This window comes from Pararge aegeria, chromosome 3 (assembly GCF_905163445.1).
Source record: "Pararge aegeria chromosome 3, ilParAegt1.1, whole genome shotgun sequence".
Classification (NCBI taxonomy): Eukaryota; Metazoa; Arthropoda; class Insecta; order Lepidoptera; family Nymphalidae; genus Pararge; species Pararge aegeria.
This window is the reverse complement of record NC_053182.1, coordinates 7,533,354-7,557,461: the sequence shown is the minus strand read 5'-3', so window position 1 is coordinate 7,557,461 and position 24,108 is coordinate 7,533,354. Positions and strand designations below refer to the sequence as shown.

The 24,108-nt window shown below is 34.3% G+C and overlaps 2 protein-coding genes across 2 annotated transcripts in view; one reads left to right on the top strand and one right to left on the bottom strand.

Moving 5' to 3' along the window:
• LOC120636264 (ubiquitin-conjugating enzyme E2Q-like protein CG4502) overlaps positions 1 to 24,108 on the top strand; it is a 312,586-nt gene that overhangs the window by 60,161 nt on the left and 228,317 nt on the right. The window lies entirely within an intron of this gene.
• The window catches only part of LOC120636235 (T-box transcription factor TBX20-like), a 125,017-nt gene that overhangs the window by 16,935 nt on the left and 83,974 nt on the right, over positions 1 to 24,108 (bottom strand). The gene's annotated exons all lie outside the window — the stretch shown is intronic.

Here is a 24,108-nt window from a genome sequence, read left to right as displayed (position 1 = left end):
ATCGCGAGATAGATTATAGTTAATAAGTATAAAAATGTTATGATGGTTTGTGTACGCTTCAAAACTCAAAAAGTTTTGCACCGATCGAGCTGAAATTTTAGTGTGTTATATGTATACGCATCAACGATTGTTTTTATCTATTTTTCTCAACCATTCAATCACAATGTGCCACAGCGAAGCGTGGCAGGGTACAGCTAGTAGGTATGACCTAAATTAGTTAACGAATGCAGCTCCTAGCTTTAGTTTTAAATTAAACAATGCAGTTATCACCATCACTAACATCAGTGTAACTTGTTCAATGTATGAACGCTTAATAAGTGCCTGTAATAAGGTCTAAAATAATAAAAAAAAACATTTTTGAATTTTGAATTTGAGTTACATAATTAACTGGGAATTGATAATTTCTGAATTTTCAATATTCTCTTTTGGTGTCACTGGCAAATACGTGCCTACAAGTGCCTACAATGTAGCGTAGAAATCCTTTAAGGATATGGGTTTAATATAAATGCCATACTCAGTGAAAGGTTAGCCCGCTACTATCTTAGACTGCACCATCACTTACCATCAGGTGAGATTGTAGTTAAGGGCTTACGTGCGTGCGTGGCAAAGAATTTAAAAAAACCATCTCTGATTGGCCTTTGTTAAGTCGTGTATTTTTTATAAGCATTGACACATTATTCTTGTTCAAAAGCAATTCGGTTTTCAATCATCAATCCATATCTTAATATTGTTGAATACCGCGTAAGTGCACTTATGTGCAATTACTTTCGTAGGGTCAAATAATTCCTCTGCAAAAATAATTTCTAAAAATCAAAACAATTAACTCTATTGTAGAGAAACATATCTGAACCTTTATCAGTATTAGGTAACTACTGTTAAACAGCAGAATTATCTTTAAATAAGTATGTCCAATTATCCATGTCTATCAAACAATAACACTTCAATTTCATCTGTACCACCGAAAATGGCAGTGCCATAAATAAAACATCGAAGCCTAATTAGGTATACCAAAACAATACACGTAGGTACATTCATGCTACTTTCTTGTCAAATTAATTAACGTTATCTATATAATGATAGTGTCGGTGATTTCTCATCACTACATTGTAATTAATTGGTCGGCCGATGTGACGGGCGATAGTGGCCGGCACCCACTACAATACCAAGTAGGGATGTGCGATGCTGGTTGAATTAAAACTGAAGTCGACAAAATGCCAGCTCATAAATTATTTTGACAATAGTGCAAAATCAATTGAGAAAACAGCCAAATTAGATTTTTCACAAAATAAGTGGCGTGATAAATTTGTGTGATAATGACGTCAGTATATTATGTTTCAACTGTCCACTCAGTAATATACGCAGCAGTCATCACTATAACATTTTTTATGAGATTATTGGTCCCTGGTTAATAGATAGTTTTTTTATCCTTTTAAATATAGTAGTAGATAGTAATCAGAATATTGGCCGAGTACGAACTACTATTATATAATAATAATTATTATTTATTAATCGTATAAGCCTACGAATAGGCACGATGTATTTTGATGGATTTAATTTACACTGTGCCTGTCTGTCCGCTGGGCAATCAGGAATATTCCATAAATCAAATATCATTGCAAAAAAAACCCTGTTGTGAGGCTAGGCAGTGGTAGAGTTACTACGCTTAAAATGCAATTATTGTAATTAATTTTGTGTAATTTTTTTTTCAATAAGAGTTCTTTATTTGAGTCGAATCGCTGTAGTCGAATATGGCGTCCCACCCCTATCATAAACATTCGCTACTGATGTTATAATTAACGTTTGTTAATGAATTTGAATGCCTACTCACTTTTATTACATAATTGCGTTCGTTTCAAGAGTGCCGATTCATTGTGCGGTGCTGTTGTGAAGCGTTATCTCATTATTAAGGTGTTTGGGGGTTTCCTAATTACTTTAATAGGTACATTCTGTACATCCGCCTCTATGTGATCTTATTATCATAATAAGATTCGGCCTATTCGTTTTGAAGCTTTTAATTAGGTATGAGATAATTTAGATCGAAATCCTATATTGTTAGCGTCTAGGGTCCCGTATATACAAAAACATAATTTAGTAGGTATATTATCTTCCTGCTTATCTTATGGTCTTTATAGGCTGCCTATTTGGTCTAGTGGTTACCATGTTTGACTATGGAACAAGAGGTTCGGATTGATTCTCGATTTAAGATTGTTAACGTTTTATACCAAGTTAAATAGTTAACAAATTATAAATGGCTTCCCTTAAAATTACATAGAAAACTACTTTACGAGATAAGATGAAGTTTACGAGTACAAATTAAATACCTATCTACTGAGATATTTTAGATATATGGCTTACTTACTCTCAAGTAAAATTTTGCTTAAAGTTCGTAGTTTTTGTATTAGTAAAAAGACAGATAAGCTTAACAGTTAAAGCTGGATACGCTAGTTTAAACCTGGAACATAATCCCGGGAACACCGTGGCTCCGGCGGTAATTCACTAAAGACGCAGGTGTGAAATTTAAGGCTACGTAATGACAAGAACCCCGCCTCGCTCCGCACTAAATACAGCCTCGGGCTTCCTCTGAGGTTAATGATTTTATCTGCTAATATTTTAACTTACTTGGGATAAATTAGGTGTTCTAAATTTAGCCGTCGATCTGTAACTATATTTAGCTTGTCGTTTAATATCCTTAAGATTGATCGCACATTGCTGCAAGCGCTGCAATTTACTTTTCGCACGGCGCGTTAGGTTTAGTTGGCTCGTTACCATCATCACCAGCAAGGTTAACAGGGCACGGGTCGCCCCTCAGAATGAGAATTTGAGGCCGTCATACACCTCGCTGGCCAAGGGTGATCGTTAGTGTAAGTAAATTCAAATTCAAATCTTTATTTGCGTGATTGCAAGTTAACAAATTTGATCTTATAATGAAACATAACAAGTTCCGTGCTACAATCTGCCATTCTATGGCATAATAAGTAAGTGATAGTTAATTTGCTTAGGTACATTAAAAACGCTCATCACTTCGAAAAGTTAGATATGCGTGTAGGGGATCGCGAATTCTTCACGCCTGAAATGGAGGCCAAAGCAACTAGGCTATCAACGCTTCGTTATTCGCAATTTAAGTTCCTAATTTAATATTCGTGGAGCTTTAGCACAAGCTCATAGAAAATTAAGACAGGATACACCAGGTTTATCCTGGAACACAATCTCCCAAATACTGTAGCTAAAGCGATAATTCATCAAGAAGCAGGTGCGAAATTTAAGGGTAGGTACCTACCTACGTAATGACGAAAAACCCCGCCCGCTTCGCTCAAAATACAATCTAAAAATTCATGATGTCATTAATTTAATTTGCTTATAATATCCTAACCAAATTATATCAAAAAATAACTAGCATTTTGCAGTAGGTATATCTGTGTAACTTAATATTTTATTTTATGTTAGGTATCATTAAAGTTAATTGCACATTGCTGCAAGAGCCGAAGGAATTGAAGAAGCAACAAGAGCAATGCATTTTCAGCATCGGTGGGCAGAGGCAAATTCAAAATACAAAATTTATGTCTTTCAAGTAGGCCTAGTTTATAAGCACTTTAGAACGTCAAGTCAGTCTGTTTGTAGTGACTTTACCATCGCCGGTTCGGGAGGCACATTCCACTGAGAAGAGCCGCTAAGATAATCAGCAGATTGCTCTTTTCCTTTATCATTTTATAGTTTAACAATCTTTAGAATTTGTCTGTTTTGTGAGAGCGGAGTGGAGGCAAATTATAAGATCTATGTAGGTATACCAAGTAAGGCGTAATTTTTCTTTAGTGCTGACAATGCTTGCCTCTCTTTAAGCAGCGCAGTTTTTGTAGCAGTGAACAATAACTACATCGCTATCCCAATTTTTTTTTATTGAATAATATTTTCACTTAGGTACTTACTATGGACATTTCATCATGCCTTCCTAGTAACAATGTAATACTATTAGAGTAGGTACATAAGTAAGTAGATATCTACCTAGTACCTACGAGTACCTATTATTAAAAAGGACAGACAACAAGACAACTTAAGATAAATCGAAATGCAATTTTTGGTTAATTATGTAAGGTACCGTCTTAAGTAGGCATTTTTTTTTGTAGAATCTTGCAATTCCTAGATGTTCAACACCTTTTTTAAATAATCCGATCCATATATTTTTTTCTATGAATATAAATACTCAGGTCCTTTATACCCATAAATATGTAGCTACATACTTTCCTGTTTCTGAAAACCAAAACTCCACGCGGTCAAAGTCGCGGCAGTAGTTATATTAAGATACATATAAAAAAAATTACTTAAAACTATTGTCATCCAGTGCGCAGTGGTAGCAAGTACGAGATCAAAGACACTCACATACCTAACCACATTCTATAATCTATAGTCTACAACTGAGGATAGAACTCGTAGGCGATGACACAGATCACTGAGGGATCCTCGCCCCTCTTATACGTCGCCATGGGATATTAATCTTTAACATTCTAAGAATAAGGTATTATATTGCTAGATTGTAAAAGAGCGGTTATAATTGCGGTGGGGGGCGGTGGGAGGGTCGTGGGGAGGAGCGGAATGGTGAGCGGAGGGGGACAGAACGTGTTAGACCGTTGAGATGGCGACACGTCTCGGAGCACAAGTTAAATGATTGTAAGATCTTTTCAAAATAAAAATCTCCGGTTTGTTTTTCAAACACGAGTATCCATTCACACTTCTTTTCCGAACATGCCCGAACGTACATAAAAAAATCTGAGTTGCAAACCTCCTTTTTTGCAGTCGGTTGAAAAATATATTGACAAGTAAATATTTCTCATAATCTCATTCTAAAATTATTATGTAAAAAGTATTCAATACTTATAGAAGGTATTTCTATTAGGCAAAAACTTACACCTAATCTATGTAAATGTATTTAATGCATATTTTTAGTGATCTTTATAAAAACCCGTGGTCGTATGCCACTACAATATCAATAGATTGGACAAATTATTATTTAAGTAGTTAAGAAGTAATGGGGGAACAGATGTTGAACATAATATATACATAGAAACCCACCCACATCTAGACTTCTGATAGGAAGAGGAAAGATTTGTTGGTTGGTTTGTTTTTTGCTATCGATGAACTTTAAACTACTGAAGCGTTTTCAATTATCCTCTACACAATAGTTATTTTACTAACAAGTATCGGGGACATTTAATTTAAGTAATAATAAGATTTTGAAAGAGAATACCTTCCCAAACTGTTTCCGCGTGCGCTATATAAATGGCCAGTCATACAGATATACTATTACTATAGTATATCTTATTAATACACATAAATATACATTACATAAACAGGTACATATTTGAACCGGGCGGGGGATTACCTACCCGAATTATTTAGTATTTGAATTTTATTATTATTTATTATTAAATTCTTTATTGTACACACAAAAACAAAATACAAAGAAACATTAAAAAAAAATTAAAAAAAAAAATGAAACTAGTTTAGGTGTGCAAAGGCGTGCAAATACTATTATAGTATGTTCTACAAAAATACTTATCTTTACTAAGTAGGTTTTAAAATAATCTCTGAAACCGTATATAATACTTAGGTCTAAAAAATGCGCAATAGTAGCGCTTTAAATTTTCAGAAAAACAAATTAAATTAGAAAAAGTAAATAAGAAATTTCAACTTTAAGGCAAAATCGCGGAAAATATTTTTTTTGTAATTTCGCTGGTCTGGTCTGGTCAGGTAGGAGGCTTCGGCATTGGCTGTTGATTACTTAGGTATATAGACGTGCCACGGACGAGTCGGACTCTTACAAGATACATTCCGTAGGTACTGTTATCTATAAAAAAATACGATTAAATCATGGCACCTTAAATATTTATTTTATTCTATTTTTTGGTATTTGTTGTTATAGCGGCAACGGAAAAATTGCATCTGTGAAAATTTGAACTATCTAACTATCACGTTTCATGAGATCTAGCCTGGTAACAGACGGACAGAAAGAGAGACGGACTGCAGTTTTAGTACATATTACTAAGACTCCCGTGTCACCCTTTGGGTGCGGAACCCTAAAAAGGGACAACCGCTTAGCATCCTGTCAGAAGAGTTACAGAATACGGCAGCAGGTGTAGGCAGGCGAGCCAGTCGCCCCGAGTCCGTGTCAATAAGCCGTGCGTCGATATTTCGATTAGCGCGCGAGGCCGCGGATTACGGCGGATTTTCGCCTCCGCACCGCCGCGGCGACAAATTACCCCATTTGTACCTACCTACCGCGCACCGGTGTCGCTTTAACTTACGAATTATTCAACCTGATATACCTATTTACATACCTCATGAAGTAAAAACTTTGGGTTCTATTGTTAGAACCGTGCACCGTAAACCGTGTGGTGACACACGAATGGGAATACAGGTGTCACCAACCTTCCTTTTTTCCGCGGGTGTCGTACGAGGCGACTTAGGAAATATAACGGAAAACAGGCAGAAGCGTCCTCTACGACACTACTACGATCTTCTGTGATCATGGACATTGGTGGACATTGGTGATTATGGACGAGCCCTCCCATTCGGAGTGGCATTTAGTCCAAAAGTGGACTGTTATAGGCTTTTGATGATATTTATAACTGAAGCACCAATCCGTCGCTTATAAGCAGAACAACACTTGAGGCATGCTAGGAACACATCTTACAAAATGCTGACATGTGGCCATCAACCTGAGGCGTAGGTGTTAAGCCATATTATGTATCTGTACATTCAGACCTGAACACAGCAATACTGCTTGGTGACAAAAATAATCATGGCGATATTATCTCTACTCATATATATTATGTTTGTTATATATTTATATATATTATGTATATTTAATATTTATATATTACGTATATTTATTTAAATTATATATGTATTTGTTTCTTTACATTTTGGTATTTATGTATATCTATCAACACTCTTGGCACTATCCCGTTCTCTTGCTGTAAGTCCTATCTACAAAGGTTGCCTGTAAGAGATTGCTTGCAGCAATAAGGCCGCCCTTGCATGTCTACATTGTGTACTGTATACTCCTTACTGTTTCTTTTCCTGTATGTTATACGTGCAATAAAGTGTTTCTTCTTCTTCTCCCTGGACGAACTCTATCACAAAAAGCTCTACTACAAAAAACTTCGCAACTACAATCATCGATAGCATATCAACCAATGGAAGTTACTGCTGAACATGGATCTCTCGCCACTAAGTTTAACTATGCCATCTAGTAGGGCCTATTGTCGATGCATCTGCCACTGCAAGCTCGCCATTCCAGCAAACAATTGTGTATATATCTCATTGTTCCCATCCTCCACGGTTTTTGTCTCAATAGTTTCTGCCATTGACATCCGTCGTGACCACGATCCATGCAACTGGGTCGAAATATCGACAAATCCCAAAATATTATCGTGTTATGTACCCGTTGAACTATACTTAAGAAATGTTGATTAACCACGAAAATTTTAGTTTAAAATCTTTAAGTATAGAGCTTGTTCTCAATGTATCGTCTAAACTCGGCTTAAAATCTTTGGACATTGTGTCCAAATCAACAGATTCCAACCCTATACCAAGCTCAGGTTAGATGGTAAATAGAGTACTGCTTCCACTAATGAGATGATAGCTCTACGTAGTTCGAGCTTAATTATTTAAAAAAATTGCATTGCCGTCTTAGAAGCCTCGGGGGTTGCATAGCAATTAAAAATCTGTATAGTTTGAAGCGCAATCTCAAGGTTGTCTGTCTATAAGTATTTCCTTTGCGAGCATCTCACATTTTTACCATCAAACTGTGAAGAACTGTAAGGATGTTCCTTACGTAGTAAATATTCCATGGAGTTATTTCTTATTCGTACCGCAGAGATCCGGCTTCCATTTTCTGGAGTGAATAGGCATCTTCTAGGCAAGCAAGCTCTACTTTAGACTGCATCGTCACTTGTTAAGTAAACAGATGTATATAAAAAATAAAAAAAACCGACTCACATGCAATCGCAAGATTGATATCATTCACTGATATTAAGACAATCTAACGCTAGGCTTTCTCGACCACTAACCTTGTTGCTTTGAAATTAAAAAAACATTGATTAATGTCTAAAAATAAATCAATGCAAACAAGGTCGTTAGCGTTACAAAATCTTAATTAGTTATCATTCCTTATGATTTAATGGCTGCGCGAACAAATATTGATATTTAATGATGAAAATATTAATAAGCACGTGAGATTTCTGTATAAAAGTTTAATGTTATTCAAACTGTCAGTTAACCACTAAAAATAATGGATATATTTATGCAAACACCGTTTGCCCATACAATATGGGATGTCAACAGATTCAACCGACACTCAGCGTGGGTGAGCACAGTCGCGCTGGCAAACCTATTTATCATATTTGTATTTTTAAATTATTTTATTACGATGATGACTTTACCCTTTTTTTTAACGATATCACTTTATCCTTTTTTTTAACTCTATCACAAAAAGCTCTACTACAAAAAACCTCGCAACTACAATCATCGATAGCATATCAACCAATGGAAGTTACTGCTGAACATGGATCTCTCCGGCACTAAGTTTAACTATGCCATCTAGTAGGGCCTATTGTCGATGCATCTGCCACTGCAAGCTCGCCATTCCAGCAAACAATTGTGTATATATCTCATTGTTCCCATCCTCCACGGTTTTTGTCTCAATAGTTTCTGCCATTGACATCCGTCGTGACCACGATCCATGCAACTGGGTCGAAATATCGACAAATCCCAAAATATTATATAATATACAAGATTTTAGTACATTTAGCTCTGTACTACTGACCTACTGACTACTTACTGACTGAATAGGATGCCAGCTATGTTTAAAAATAAGAAAAATAAATCAATGTGTTACTAAATAAAGAGAAACTTTTTTATTTTTACTTTTTTATTATGTACCCATTAATTAATTATTTACGTTTCATAATTTATTCTAAAAAGCAACGAAACTGTGTTTTTTGCTCTTATTTTTTCTATAGAAATTGACGAGATAATGGGTAGACAATAGACATAACTCTCTCGTGGCGCGCATCCTAGCCCTACTGATATTTGTATGAATTGAAATATACTTACCTATATTATAAACGAAAAAAACACATTTTCGCTGCATGAAACCAGTACCGAGGTTACAACTGTACCTACTGAGCTACCAAACTACACCATTTAACTACCAATTTTTGACAACCTTGCACCTTCGCACCTTCGCGTATAAGATTGCACGGGAATTATAAGCAATTCTACCAGTAACTGATTAAATAACTTTTCATATTAACCCCGTTCCGACTGTTTGAAGCGTTAAGTAATAACAAACTATAGGTAGGTATAGCATAATTTTAAATAAAAAACAGCAACCAATGCTAACTCTGCAATTTCCTGTAATTTATTTGCAAACAAGTAGTAAAAACGTAATTCAAATCCTCGGACTTTGAAGAAAATCATCAATTCTACAAAGCATTATCGAAATTCCAATCACTTTTTGAAGCGTGGGTGTCGCATATCCGTCCAGGTAGATATTATGAAGTTCTTATGCGCAAATATTTATTACTTAATATCGTGCGCGATTGTCCGATAGCATCATTGAGGTTAAGTCAACAACGGCGGTAAGCGATGAAAAATGATGCTGTAAAGTAGCGGATTTCGAGGCCATTATTAGGTCTGCTGCAAACACGTCATCTGTATAAATGCACAGTTAATAAAAAAACAATCATGATTTTAAAATATTTATATTAGAAACGAAATAAGACATTTCATTTTCTTATTTTTATGAAAACCATTGACCCAGAAGAATTAAGACTGCATTAAGATTGCACTGGATACCCCACCGGCTTTACCCGCATTAAAAAGCCTTTAGTTATTTAGGGATAAAGTCCATTAATACGATCATTATATACATACAATATATATTACATATAAGCAACACAAAGTTTTCATTATGGAAAAAAATCCAATTACGAGGTGTTAATAATTAAAAAGATATATGAGCAATTTTGAAGAACAACTTTACATCTGATCCGGGTTTTAAAAATAGCCTATACCTATTTAAATATTTAAATTATAACTATATTTCATAACAGACATAATTATGTAGTTAACTTGCGGTCTATGAATTTACTGCCATAATATCTAGGTATTTTATGGTACAGCCGATTTTATAGATGTCTAATGTCAAGGTGGAAGTAACTAGGTAATATCATTCCTTTTAAATATATTTAGTGGGGATATTTATTTCAGTGTTTTGTAGTAGGTAGGTGTATGTAGAGCTCAATAAACTTTGTAGTATTTACGATGTTTATTCAAGCAAACAAATACGCAAACATGTGTTAACGTAAACAATATTTACCGTCTCTTTGCTGCAGTTTTAGTATCGATTATCTTCATCATATCAACCCCGTACCGGCCCACTACAGTGCAAGGGTCACCTCACACAATGAGAAGGGGTTATGGCGATGAACTGTCTGGCTGATTGTTGGACTCCACATACCTTTGAGAACATTATGGAGAACTGTCAGGAATGCAGGTTTCCTCACGATGTTTTCCTTCATCGTTGAAGGAAGTGATATTTTGATTGCTTAAAACTAAGAATAGAAGAGTTAGAGGGGAAGTCAAAGCGAAGCGAAGTAAAGTCAAAATCCTACCCACTGGGCTATCACCTGGGTCTGGGTCATAAATAAGACTGTTGAATCTCAAATATTCGAAATTATCTATGACTGAAGTTCTATCAATATCATATGACGATATTACTACAAAGATATTATTATTTAATTATTGACAATAAAACTACGCTATTGCTTTTCTTGTCACATCAAGTAGCTTAATGCTTAGAATTAATTAAACTGCACGAACAAAGTTGCGGGCATCTGTTTCTTGGTAATAAACGGTCGTATTAAATTATTCATGCGTTTTACAACTTTTCATAATTATTAATGTTGATACGATATCAATAGCTGAAATTATGCCAGTTAATTATGTGAACGTTTAAAAAGTAGAATTACTGCGCTGTTGTTTTATTTTTCTTGAGACAAGCTTTCTAATAAAACATAACATATGTATATTTTAAGTATTTATGTATATTATTCATAAAAATATTCATCAGTCATCTTAGTACCCATAACACAAGCTACGCTTACTTTGGGGCTAGATGGCGATGTGTGTATTGTCGTAGTATATTTATTTATTTATTTTATTTATATATAACAAGCTGTGCGGTCAAAGTTTCAATTATATTTTAGCATGGAAGGTAATTTCAGTAACATATATTCTTCTTTAATGAAGATTAAGTACCGTTTGTGAATCAATAATTAACAACAAATTTGTGTAAGTTTTATCGTACCAGACGTACCAGAGCTGCAACAGTTGCTGAACGTGAAGAGCTACAAGTGTCATCAGTATCGGACTCGTCAAAGAATTGCGGATAAGCGTGCCATTCCCATGCGATCAACTCTTAATAATGTCATTGACATTCGCATATTTAGTACTTGATGACGAATGAATAGTTCGAAGAAAGGATGGACGTTGGGGTCCCAAGGTGCTGGAATGGCAGCCCAGTACTGATGCAGCGTTGGTCGATCAGCAACGAGCTGGACAGACGACATTAAACGCGTCGCAGGTAGCCGCTGGCATCCAAGCGGCAAAAAACCGTGGAATTTGGAACTCCCTAGAAAATACCTATGTCCAGCAGTGGACGTATATCGGTTGATATGATGATGATGATGATGATGATGAATGAATGGATTACGGTCCTTGTGGTAGTGTGCGATTAACTAACTGTAAAATCAATAAGTATATAAAATTATTGAATGTCTACTCCATTGTTTTCTCTGTGCCTCTTCAAGTCAGCCTTTAGAAGAAAATTATTTATGGGATGATTTCTGTTCGTAAAAGTGTAAGTTAGGGGAGAAAGTAATGTCAGACTGAAATAAATATATGGCTTACTTTCGTTTTTCTAGTTTATTTTCAATACCAGTTTTCTGGTGAAGTTGTGGTTAACTTACAACATGCCTTGTTTATTTATATCATTAGTTTTATTATTTCTACCATGGAATACTTAGTCAACTATTTCTACTTACTACGTAGTTATTCAGCGGACTATAACAGTTGACTTCGAGGTAGATATATGGTTTTAAAGCCGAACCAACCCTTTTAGGGTTAGTGACGTATATCGTTTAATTTTCTACCAATTTGCCACAGCTAGAATCTAACGAAACAAAATAAATCCAAATAGATCTTTTTTTGTTGTTGTTATAAGAACCTGCTGTGTATAAAGATATAGTTAGGCATCTAAATCACGGGCAAATTATGAAAAATTAAGAAATCGAATCGAATACCTACCAAAGAATTTTATTCATAACCATCTACGCCTTAAAACACCACTTTATTAATCATATGTGTTCTCTTAGATAAGTTATAAATATTCATATTGTATTATGACAAATTATGATAAATCTGTCCACTTAATAAACGTAATCTATTAATTTAAAATAAACAACCGTTCGATAATAACATCTTCCACACATAATGAGTATGTATAAACTCGCCTTCATGATGATTGCTTAATAAAGGTTTCGTCTATGGTTTTGAATGTAAATATCTATTAAGTGGAAACAAATTTCAAAATGATTTACTCAAGTGTTTTAACATACGCTTAATTTAATAAGCTGTATACCTACTTAGAGGTCCTTCAGGTATAGGTTAACTTCAATTTAAACTAAAATGACACACATTTTTTTTACATGTTCTCCATTGACTGAAATCTTACCTTATGTACTTAACACTTATAGTGTTTGTATCTAAGTGACGATGCAGTCTTACCTTGGGGATATGAGAGGGAGTAAAAATGTAAAAATGTAAAATAAACTCTATATTCCAGTCCCCTATTAGACATGAGACTTTTCTCCAGCGGTGGGGCATTAATAAAATTTTTCACAATATTATTTAAAATGACTGGTTAATGTCTATATATATGGTAACCCCTTTTTAGCCATTTTATGGTGACTGTACAAAGTCTACCTACTGCTTAATGAATGTTTATTATGTTTGCTTAGATGTATGAAATATTTAAACATAGAGTTGAGGTCTAAGTCATATTGACTCCGAACGTGAAGTTCATGCATATTCAATTAGATTCTTCAACATCCGTCGGTATAAGTCTAGTCACGTAAAAAGAACACAGATAGACGACATTGCAAGAGCTATCTGATAGTTGGCGGTGGAGATGCGTAGTTTGGTCTCTGGACCTGTGAGCAGTGTGATAATTCACCTACCCACTTAATGAAATATTAACATCAGAGGGATGTGCAATGCCTGCTTGAGGATTAAATCTATTTTATATGTACCTATTTACTGAATAATAAACTAGCAGTTCCCCAAGTCTTTGTTTACGTATGAGTAGACTTTAAAAAAAAGACATTTGATGTAGTAAACTTAATTTTTATATTTCAATATTCAACAATTCTATCAAACATTATTCTGGCGTATCTAACTTTAACAGTTTACGCATCGCACGCTACGGAAACTCTAAAAAGGAATATTTTTCCAGCTCCTGTTTGTCGAAGCGTAACGTTTAATAGAACATAAAAAGATATTTTCAATTAGAACCAGTAGTTCCTGAGATTAGTGTTTCCAAAAATACAAACTTATTATTAATAATCCCTACATAATAATTTATATTATTATATTTTATAGAATCTTGGATAGAACGTTACTTTGCCGAATTCCATCATATACAATGAAAAAAGTAATTCAAAAATTAAGCTCAATGTTCATTGCTTTATAAAATCTTTATAATAAGTTCAAGTTTTTCTGTGTGTCGAGACTTTACCACCGTTTTTGAAATCGAATTAGACTAGTTACTTAGTAAGAGAGAATATGTGCGGTTTATTTAAATTCATTTCGTTTTGTGTTAAAATGAATGCGAAGTAAGATAGTCTGTGTTCTTTTTACGTGATTCAGCTTATAACTACATTCCGCGCTAGCTTTAAGGTAATTCAAAGAGTGACTCCTGTTACCCGCGTTCTTCGTCCGCGTTTATCACGGTTTGTGGCAAATCCTTCTATTATGTGGGCTGGTGGGCTTTAACGACTATTATCACATGTTGGTTATAAAAACCGGGAACAACAACTTAACGTATTCTCCAAGCCACGGGGGTTGACATCGCCAATTCCCTAACTCCAGGCTAGTACCTATCTACTGAAAAGTCTTTAACAGAAAAAACGCAATACCTAGCAATTACTGATCCGACCCTAGATTCGAACCCAGGACCCAGCGATCAGTAGCCGAATATACTAACCACTACATCGATTATAAAGTTCTACTACTTAAGACAATGCAATAAATAATCAATTTTAACAATAAACCTTTATAATATATTTCCCAGGACAATACACAAATCGCCATCTAGCCCCAAAGTAAGCGTAACTTGTGTTACTAAGATGACTGATGAATATTATTATGAATAAAATACATAAATACTTATCTTATATATAAATGAAAAACGTTAATGTTCATCACACATTTTCCAGTTGTCGGAATCGAACCCGCGGCCTTTTGCTCAGAAAGCAGGGTAGCAGTCCACTGCGCCAATCGGCCGTCAATATCAACAGCTTTCATCACTGAGAAGCATTCTTTACTAAAGCCAGTAGCTTTTATTACAAAATGATAAAGCTGGAAAGCGGGGGCTGATTGAATGTGACACTATCTTAAATCCTGTTAAAGATAATTGACTAAAAAGCCATACCGAATTACACCGCATGTAAAAAGCATATGACGAATGAATTTAATGCTTTATCTATCAGAAATCAATTATATTTTGTCAAGCGTTATAATTGACCGTAGGTAAACTGTTTATTGTTTTTTTTTTCTCAATTATAATTTAACGATCCATATAATTTGTTGATAAGTTTCTAAGTTGCGATTTGTTAAAAAAAATATGGATATTTTTTCACAAACGTTGTCTATAGATTAAGGATAGATTGAATATAGAAAATAGACATTAGTGAATTATGAAAGTTTTTCTATTTAACATTGAACCCGTAAAGATACCCACTCGTCTTCGTAACTAATCCACAAATTAAATATTTAAGTTGGAGTAGAATGCATCTTCGTAACTATTTGTCATAAAAGATGGGTAGCAATAAAATATATTATTCAAATAAAATGTTCGATCGTAAAAGTGACATAGGCAGTGAAGTGAAAAAGTGGTAAATAGTCGTCCAAGTTGACACTTGCGTCTACGGTGTCACGCAGCGACACATTATCCAGCCTAAAAATAATATTGTCTAAAACCACCATCTAAGTGAGAACCTCGCTTGCGCACAGAGGGTTCAGTAGTTCCATTGGAAGAAAAGGAATAACTACTAAATGGTTTAACTATTCTAATGCAATAGAAAACGTACCACCAATAAAAATCGTATAACAATCTCATTCATAAAATTATTCTACAATATGCTAATAGAAGCATTTTGAGACTTTAAAATAATTTGTGCCAACGATGCTAAATAGATGAATGTTCGGATTAAAAAAAAAGGATTCGGTACTAAAATAAAGATATAAAAACTGGCAAGTACGAGTCCGATTCACGCATGAAGTTTTACGTAGATATCTTGAAAGTAAACGTTTAAATAAACAAGTACAGTCAAAAGTAACCTAAACGCATGACTAAGTATGTATAACACTACTAGTTCTTGTTATGTTCGCTTGTTTGTCATATTCGCTTTACAAACTTAAGAAAGGAGGCGTTGGTCTTCTTAACTTTTCTTACGGCGATTGAAGTAATATGTGGTTTGAAAAAAAATGCATTAGTCCCATTTCTAAAGGATTCCACTTATTAATAAGTAGCTTTTGCCAAAACTCTAAAATCAAAGTTTCATGGATGTAACTTGAAAAAAAAATTATAAATGCAGGATTTCATACAAACTTTCATCCCTCATTTAATTTTTAAACATTGTGATAACTGTCTGTGTGCAAAATTTAAGTGGTTAGAGCTGTGCGTTGATAGATCAGTCAGTCAGGCATGTTTGCCTTTTATATATTAAAGATGACGTCTTTATACAAACAGGGTTGTAACAAAGAGATAAAGTTGCACCACGAGACTTCGTTATTTACAATTTAAAAAAAATGAGCGATAAAATCTATGAGATAACTAAATGGTGCTGCATTTTTGTCTTATGACACCTTATTTTCTTTATTGGATAACAAGTTAGTGCTTCACTGTTAAAATTTGATTTCAAATTAATTACTAGGCTTTAGACGAGATTTATACGCCCGCAATCGTACTCATAAACACGTTTTCGAGTATCGAAGCACTGTGGTAACAGAGTAAAATTAGAGAGAACTAGTAAGAACTAAGTATCTTATGTTCCGGTGTTCCAAACATGATTGCGAGTGTGCAAACTTATACTAATTAACGTATAGTTTTATTTTGTTTCAAACTAAACAGGTACATTTATTTGGGTATTCGTAGCTATATTTGTCATAAAAGATGGGTAGCAATAAAATATATTCAAATAAAATGTCCGATCGTAAAAAGTGACACGGGCAGTGAAGTGGAAAAGTGGTAAATCTTCATTCGACTAGAGACGCTCGCGTCGACCGCGTCACGCAGGGATCCACGATAAACGTCATCTCGGAATGAAAAAAAGAAGAAATGTATTAAATAATAATTACTTACTAACACGGACGGATCAACGTAGTGTTGGGCTCTACATCGTTTTTGTGATTAAAACAGACGCCTGTAGTGAGGAAGATACAGTTGTTTATAATACTCAAAGTGTTTGTTGTTTTTATTACTTACAGCAATTTGTTTATTCTTTCAGTTTAACAATATTTCTCACAACAAAAACCTAATCAAGATTAAAGAGTTGTGCTATTTATATTTATTTAAAAAGTAAACAAATTTGGTCGCTAAGTGACGCCCAAAGATGTGGTATAAAAATTTATAGTAGATTTTTTTTAATAAATATTAAGTATAATTTTTTTTTTTAAAGAAATCGGTATGGAATTCATACATTTTTTTTACTACCAATATTATAATCGAGTTGAATAGAAGCAAATGAAGGGTTTTCATATTTGGCTTACCATGCAATGCACGACCAAAGCGTTATATTGTGCCACCAATCTAATAGTTTCCATACATTCAAGCTCTCAAGAGTAGGTCATCATTATCATAATCGACCCATCGCCGGCCCACTACAAGGCAAGGGTCTCGTCTTAAAATAAGAAGGGCTTAAACTGTAATAAAAAAATTAGGCGTAATATAGAGCTATTGAAGCTTGATAAACCTACACTTATGTTGTTTGAACCATAACTATGCAGTCATATATTAATTGAAAACATAGTAGGCACTTTTCATGAGGTCATACAAATTTTTCCATTGAGATATAAAATCAACATTCGTTAACTTAAATCTAAACCAAGGGAATTAAAAGAAAAACAAATAATACCGCAACAAATTGAAGTGAGAAATGCGTTGTCGCTTCGGACACCCCCCGCGTTGCCGACCCTTGAGCAGTCCAGCATCCGAAGGTATCATTACATCGTTTGATTAATACCCGGCCTCCTATCATTGGCATCGCGTCATAACGACAGTCAAGGCTCATAACTCTGCTAAATGAGCTCACTTCTCCACGCTTAAAACGAATGTATTTGCATACAATACATGCAACTGGCAGCTCAGTGCTCAGTTTAACCATTAGACCGCATTCCGTTCAGCGGTATCGGAACGGGAGTTGGATTTTGTAACGATTGCTCGGCTGCTAATAATGCTTTATGGCGAAGAATTAAGTGCTGGTTATGTAAGCTGTTTGACGCAAAATGCTATGATTTGGACGGTTTACAGATGAAAAAAAATTCAGAGCTGAAGAACAATATATTTCAAGAGAAGAAGTATGTAACAATATCATTAGCAGATAAGGATATTGTGATCATTTTAGTAAATTTATTGTTGCGGTTGATAAAGCATACGAGTACAGCTTCTATGCAGGGTAAACGCTGCTGCAAGGTCAGCTGGCTTGAGTCATTGTATTTGTATAGATATCTTGTAAAGAGATTGATATTGAAGACTTCAATAAGGAACATTGATTGTTAAACAGTTGATGGTTTTATATTCACAGCTTAACTATTACCGTTTTACTATTCGATATAAAGATCAAATAGGCAATTGATACATACTAGTGACAGTTAAAAATAATACGCGTTTCCCTGCCCTATATAAATAAGTTATCTGTAAACAAGGTAACATCTTAAACAGGCTGTTCTTCTTAAACGTGATCTTACTTCTGATGATGCCATGAAGTAATAGACTGAACGAAAACCTCTTTTAAACACGGATGTATTTGCTTAGAAACTGGTTTACTGGCAATAATAATCAAGAGTGATAAATTAGCTTTTCAACCATCAGTTGCTAAGTAATATAAGTTAATGTTTACCTTCGGGTTCCTATAAAATTGCATTTTTATGATCGCACCTACAACAATGGTGACAACATAGTGGGTTATAAATATCCAGGAACTTACAAAACAAATAATAACGCAACGTTAACAAATATAAGGTAGGTAAGTTTAGAATTCTAGTAGTTCACTAAATTAGCAGAACAGATGATGCAAATAAAACTCAACATAATATTATGGTATGCGGTAAGAAATTTAGCTTCATAAAAATTCGTCATCTCCCAAGAAGTAACTACAAGTTACTATATAAGGTGCAATGACAGAAATCTGCTAAAGTTCTATTAAAGTAGATAATACAAGTTTTAAAGATAGCCTTTTTAGAGAGTCAGAAGAAGCCGCCTATGTTACAGTATAATTTCTCTCTACAACAATGTTACTTTAAAATAAACGTAAAATGTTTTACTGCAGGTTGTCTATTTAAAACCAGGGCTGTTCATCTTGATGTTAAACCATAACTAGACAGTTTTGTTTTACGGAATCTACAGGTGCATTATTATAAAGCAGAAGTTATCTTACCTAGGCACGGTCATTTTCCATTGTAATCAAGGTAAAGTAGCAGTATTTTATTTTTAAAGGGATATGGATGGCCACCCGGAAATATTTCATTTATGTCTTGAAAAGAAATTGAATTCGTCAGCGTTGTTATGAATCATTCGAAAATAAGGAATTCTATAGAGCTATACTAAAGCAAGTAAGGTTCCTCACAAGGTAATGTAATTGCTCCCGAATATGAAGACGTAGGTACATACTCCATTAACGGCCGTTTTCATTAACTTACCTACTGTAGTCACAAGATAGATAGCTAACTAAGGTAAGTAGTAAGTTGCCATCTATCCTTTGAACGCGTTACCGTCTGTCGAAAAGGACAAATAACAATACTTAGCAGAGATACAACATCAAGCGAGTTTAAAAAACGTTTGATGCAAGCAAGAAAAGTCCGTAGACTAAGTGAATAATCACATAATTATGTTATATATTCATCAGTTTAAACAACGACGACCATGATATAATATCTAATAGTTTCCGGCACTGCACCAACTAGATATAACCATATATGTTTCTATATGGTTAAATCTGGTGGTGAAGTTTTTGTTGCATACAATACAATCCTATATTTTCAGGAGGGTTCACTTGTTTCCATTTTTAGCTCCCCACGCAAAAACGACGGGGTGCTATAATCTAAATGTGTCTGTGTGTCTGTGGCATCGTACTTCCCGAATGGTGAAAAACCGATTTTGATTATGTTTTTTTTTGTTTGAAAGGTAGTCGGAACTGTTCGTACTGCGGCCGCCACAAAATGATTAAATTTTTTTCAGAACTCCCTCAATATGGATTTATAAAAAAAGGGCTTGTATGAAAGAATAACGTACACTTTATTGAAAGGGAATAAGGAATGAGGAGTATTTGAATCGGGGGTTTCTTAAATTATTAATTTAATCTTTTATGCGTAGTCTCTACAAATCGCTCGAGGAATGCCCTTTACTTTACGTACTTAAAGTAACCACTATTGGCATAAAAAGAATGATTGCAAATTGGCATGTTTACTCGGATACGAACCCGGTCTCTGTTATTACACGCCATCTGGTTCTTACAACGGTTTCTTGTTCCACACGCTAATGATAAAGTAGCGAAATGCTCAAGCCTTTGAAATTTAATTCGCTTATTAATACATTTAATTATAGAATGTTTTATAGATTTAGAATCGTAAAAGTGTTATGGTCGCCATCAATTATCTGTAACGAAAAATTGCTAAGCAACATTAAAGAAATTACCTTGATTAACATAATCTTCACTACGAACTTCTTGTATTATTTTCATTACTTTGTGTACACATCCTTTTAGTGTTTCATTTATTTTTGTACTTAAGTTTTTATGACTTGTAATTAATACAATTTTAAAGGATCGGTTAAGTATCGTGTTTATATACCTACATAACTAAAAATCAATATTCCAATAAGTATACAACGTGCATCAGTAAACCGCAGTTCATAAGACCTAATTAGTAAAGATACTTACTTTGCGAACACTTAAAAATCGAAGCAAGTGTGATCACAATATTGCACAAACGAAATATTATATAAATCGAAAACCAAAATTTTTTTTGCAAAATTTCTGATCGATTGAAACTTACAACCATGGCCGGAAGTATAAGTTTTAGCTACTACATTAAATAACTGATATTCTGTAATTTTTTTTAAAACATTTACATAGAGGCACTTCAACGGCGTTAATATACTGAAGTAATATAGAATTCATAACAATAGGTTGGCCACTTGGTCCCAAATTGGTTTCGAAATGTTCCGATACCCTAATCCAAACCCACCGGTCGCTTCCGCCGGCTACCCTCCGTTCATACAATCGCCCTTATTATGACATAAAAATAATTCATGCCATCTCTTCCCACAAAGTAAACTAACCGCCTTTAATCGTATTTGAGTAACTTAATAACATGCGGTCGGCTTTAGGAACCAGTAGAATTATTATGGTTTGCACTCACATATTTAGTAGCGAGTACAGAAATTATCTTCCATAGTGACTGTAGTAATATCAAGTAATATTCTGTTTCAAGTAATAGTCATTAGTTTTACTGAGTTAAATTACTAAAGTCTTGGCTCATCGATTGCCTTGGAGGAAGAATTCCTCTTTCTTTGAGAACTAAGCTCTTTCAACATTGTAAAATTGTATTGCATTAGTATTGTCTTTTAATAATAGGTATACTGCCATGCCTTAATATTTCCCACAAAACTTTGCAGAGTACTTAGTAAGTTCCGGAAACATAGAATCTTTGCTTAGCTAAATTTGGTTTTTAATGATAGAAGAGCAATTTTATATTTTGCTTATTATTCAAGTTCTTTCTTTAATTTTTTCTTCTATCTCTACCATATTTTTGAAATATCTACAAATATTAGTGAGGTACTAATTAACCTTGGTCACTCACTACACTTTCAATTTTAAGAGGTGAGAATAAATTGTTAACTTGTTGAAATCGAAAGTCGATGCGTTGGAACCTAAAGCTTATTTCAATGTAGCATATATAAAATAAGGAGGTTAATTTAATAATGAAATTCAAGGTTAGGTCGGTTATCCTAAATCACTTTCTTCGATGTAATGTTATGACGAGTTATATTATACCTACCTCAGACCATTATGTAAATGAATCGGCGGGACCTACTTATACTCAATTTTGATTTATTTAATTACAGCTGTTTCAAATTGAATGTTGGTTTACATCTTCTTGCACCTGTAGGGGCAATTATTATGATTTATATTGCCATACATACGTATTTTAATAAAGTAACATATACAAATCGCTAATCCTTAATTATGACTTCTGACTAAGCTATAAGTGATAGGCACCCAAATACATAAAAGAGAGCTGAATATGTTTTTTTTTTATTTATAATGTATTCCTCCAAGTTTAATGTTTATTAAGTATATGAAATAAATATTCATTACTTAACTCATTTAACATAAAGTAGGCTCATGTAGTCAAGTATTTCTGTTTACCTCCACTACCACTCTAGAAGCCAGATTCCGCTCTTTTCAAACATTAGAGACTAAAAACATATTATTGCTAATATTATTGGTTTAATATCCTACTAATTTATTACTATGGAAGCAGGCGTTACTTTGCGGAAATCCATGATATATTATGAAAATTAAGCTTCATTTGTTACACTTCGCGAAAAGCAGCAGTATGTACACCATACAGATTTTCCTGCTTTTTATAATTTCTTCAATTCTTATACTCCACACCTAACAGATCTTCAGCAATGTACCCTCTATGCACGTTTCGTTCCGAAACCGGAGCATCCTCAGGAGATGTTGACTTTACGATGAATACTTTTTAAGTAACAATTGTTACGAGATATTTTACAATGAATTATTGTTTATTAACAATTATTCGTGATAAAGTCAACATCTCCAGAGGATGCTCCGTTTTCAGAGCGAAACGTGCGTAGAGGGTACATTGCCGAAGATCTGTTTGGTGTGGAGAATAAGGTCTGAATAAATTATAAATTACACCACAATGTAAGTATTGCAAATTAAGCTTAATTTTCTTAATATACTGTGGAGTTGTTATGAGTACAATGTGCACATTAAATTAATTAAATAAATAACACTAAACGCTATTTACAGTTCGATAACCATTATATATTCTTTCTTGGGTGATATGAAAGCGGCGTCAACTGTTTTAAAGCAATCTTAATCTCTGTAATTTAAAGCTTAGAGCTTCCACGTTACTCTGATGCGGCTAACGGGATGCATGAATAGGAAGTATGGCCATTAATAAATTTTTTATGACTTTTGCTTATATTTTCGCCTGGCTGTAAGTAAACGTAGATCATAAAACGCGAAAAATAAAACGCTTTTATAAGTCAAATAGTACATCATGTCTGTAAATTATCATATTTATCTGTGTCGTTGATCGTAATTATGTGAATGCCAGCCCATAGCTGCTGTACTCTAATGAGTACGGAGCAAGGAAACCGCACCGCGGGAGGCCGAGTGGCTCACCAAATTATTTATTTATTTTTATTATTAACACTATCCAAATTGCCTGTTTGTTTTTATTCTTAACGACGTGAAAATATTGGGTGTAATTATAAATGCGGAGGTTGAAATTGATGTGAGCTGTTGCTCATTTAGCTGAGCCGGGCGTGTTGAGTGTTATATTGATTTTTATTGGCTTGTCTCGCTTTGTGGATTACATACCTACCTTTAGACCTTACTTGCACAGAGAAGGAATTAAACGGACAAATAAATATCTAAGTATCTAGTAGGTAGTGTTCATATAATTATCCGATTAAGGCCGTAAAAAAAAATGTTTTAACTAATATTATAAATGCGAAAGAGTTTTTGTTTGTTTGTCTCACGCAACCAGCTAAGCAGTCAATCAAGTTGATTTTAAACATGGAGTTAGTTGAAAGGGTGCAGAGTGACATAGGCTACTCCCACGTAGTTTGTAAAAAAACCGTAATAAACGCATGCAACAGCTAGAGATTAAATGTTTAAGATGCATCAAAAACACAGATAAACAACGTTATAGTTTTTTTTTTTATCATTTAATTTTAAGAATCATTATCATAGCAGTACTTCCCCGGACGAGCTCTATCTTAAAATTTACTTAAAGGCTTTGATTAAAGGCTTAACTACTACATAAGGTGTTAATATTATAAATAATAAATAAATATACTACGACAATACACACATCGCCATCTAGCCCCAAAGTAAGCATAGCTTGTGTTATGGGTACTAAGATGACTGATGAATAATTATATGAATAATATACATAAATACTTATAATATATAGATAAACACCCAGACACTGAAAAACATTCATGTTCATCACACAAACATTGTCCAGTTGTGGGAATCGAACCCACGGCCTTTGCTCAGAGAGCAGGGTCGCTGCCCACTGCGCCAATCGGCCGTCAAATATTGCTGGGCTTGATTGAACCCCTGACCTCCTGATTCGTAGTCGACTAACCGCTAGATATAATCATCATCATCATCATCATTATATCAACCCATTACCGGTAGTGGAAGTCCACCCAACTCGGCCAGAGCTGATTGGTGCACTCCGCACCAGTGGCGTGCACTTCATACATGCGCAAAAGCACTGCTT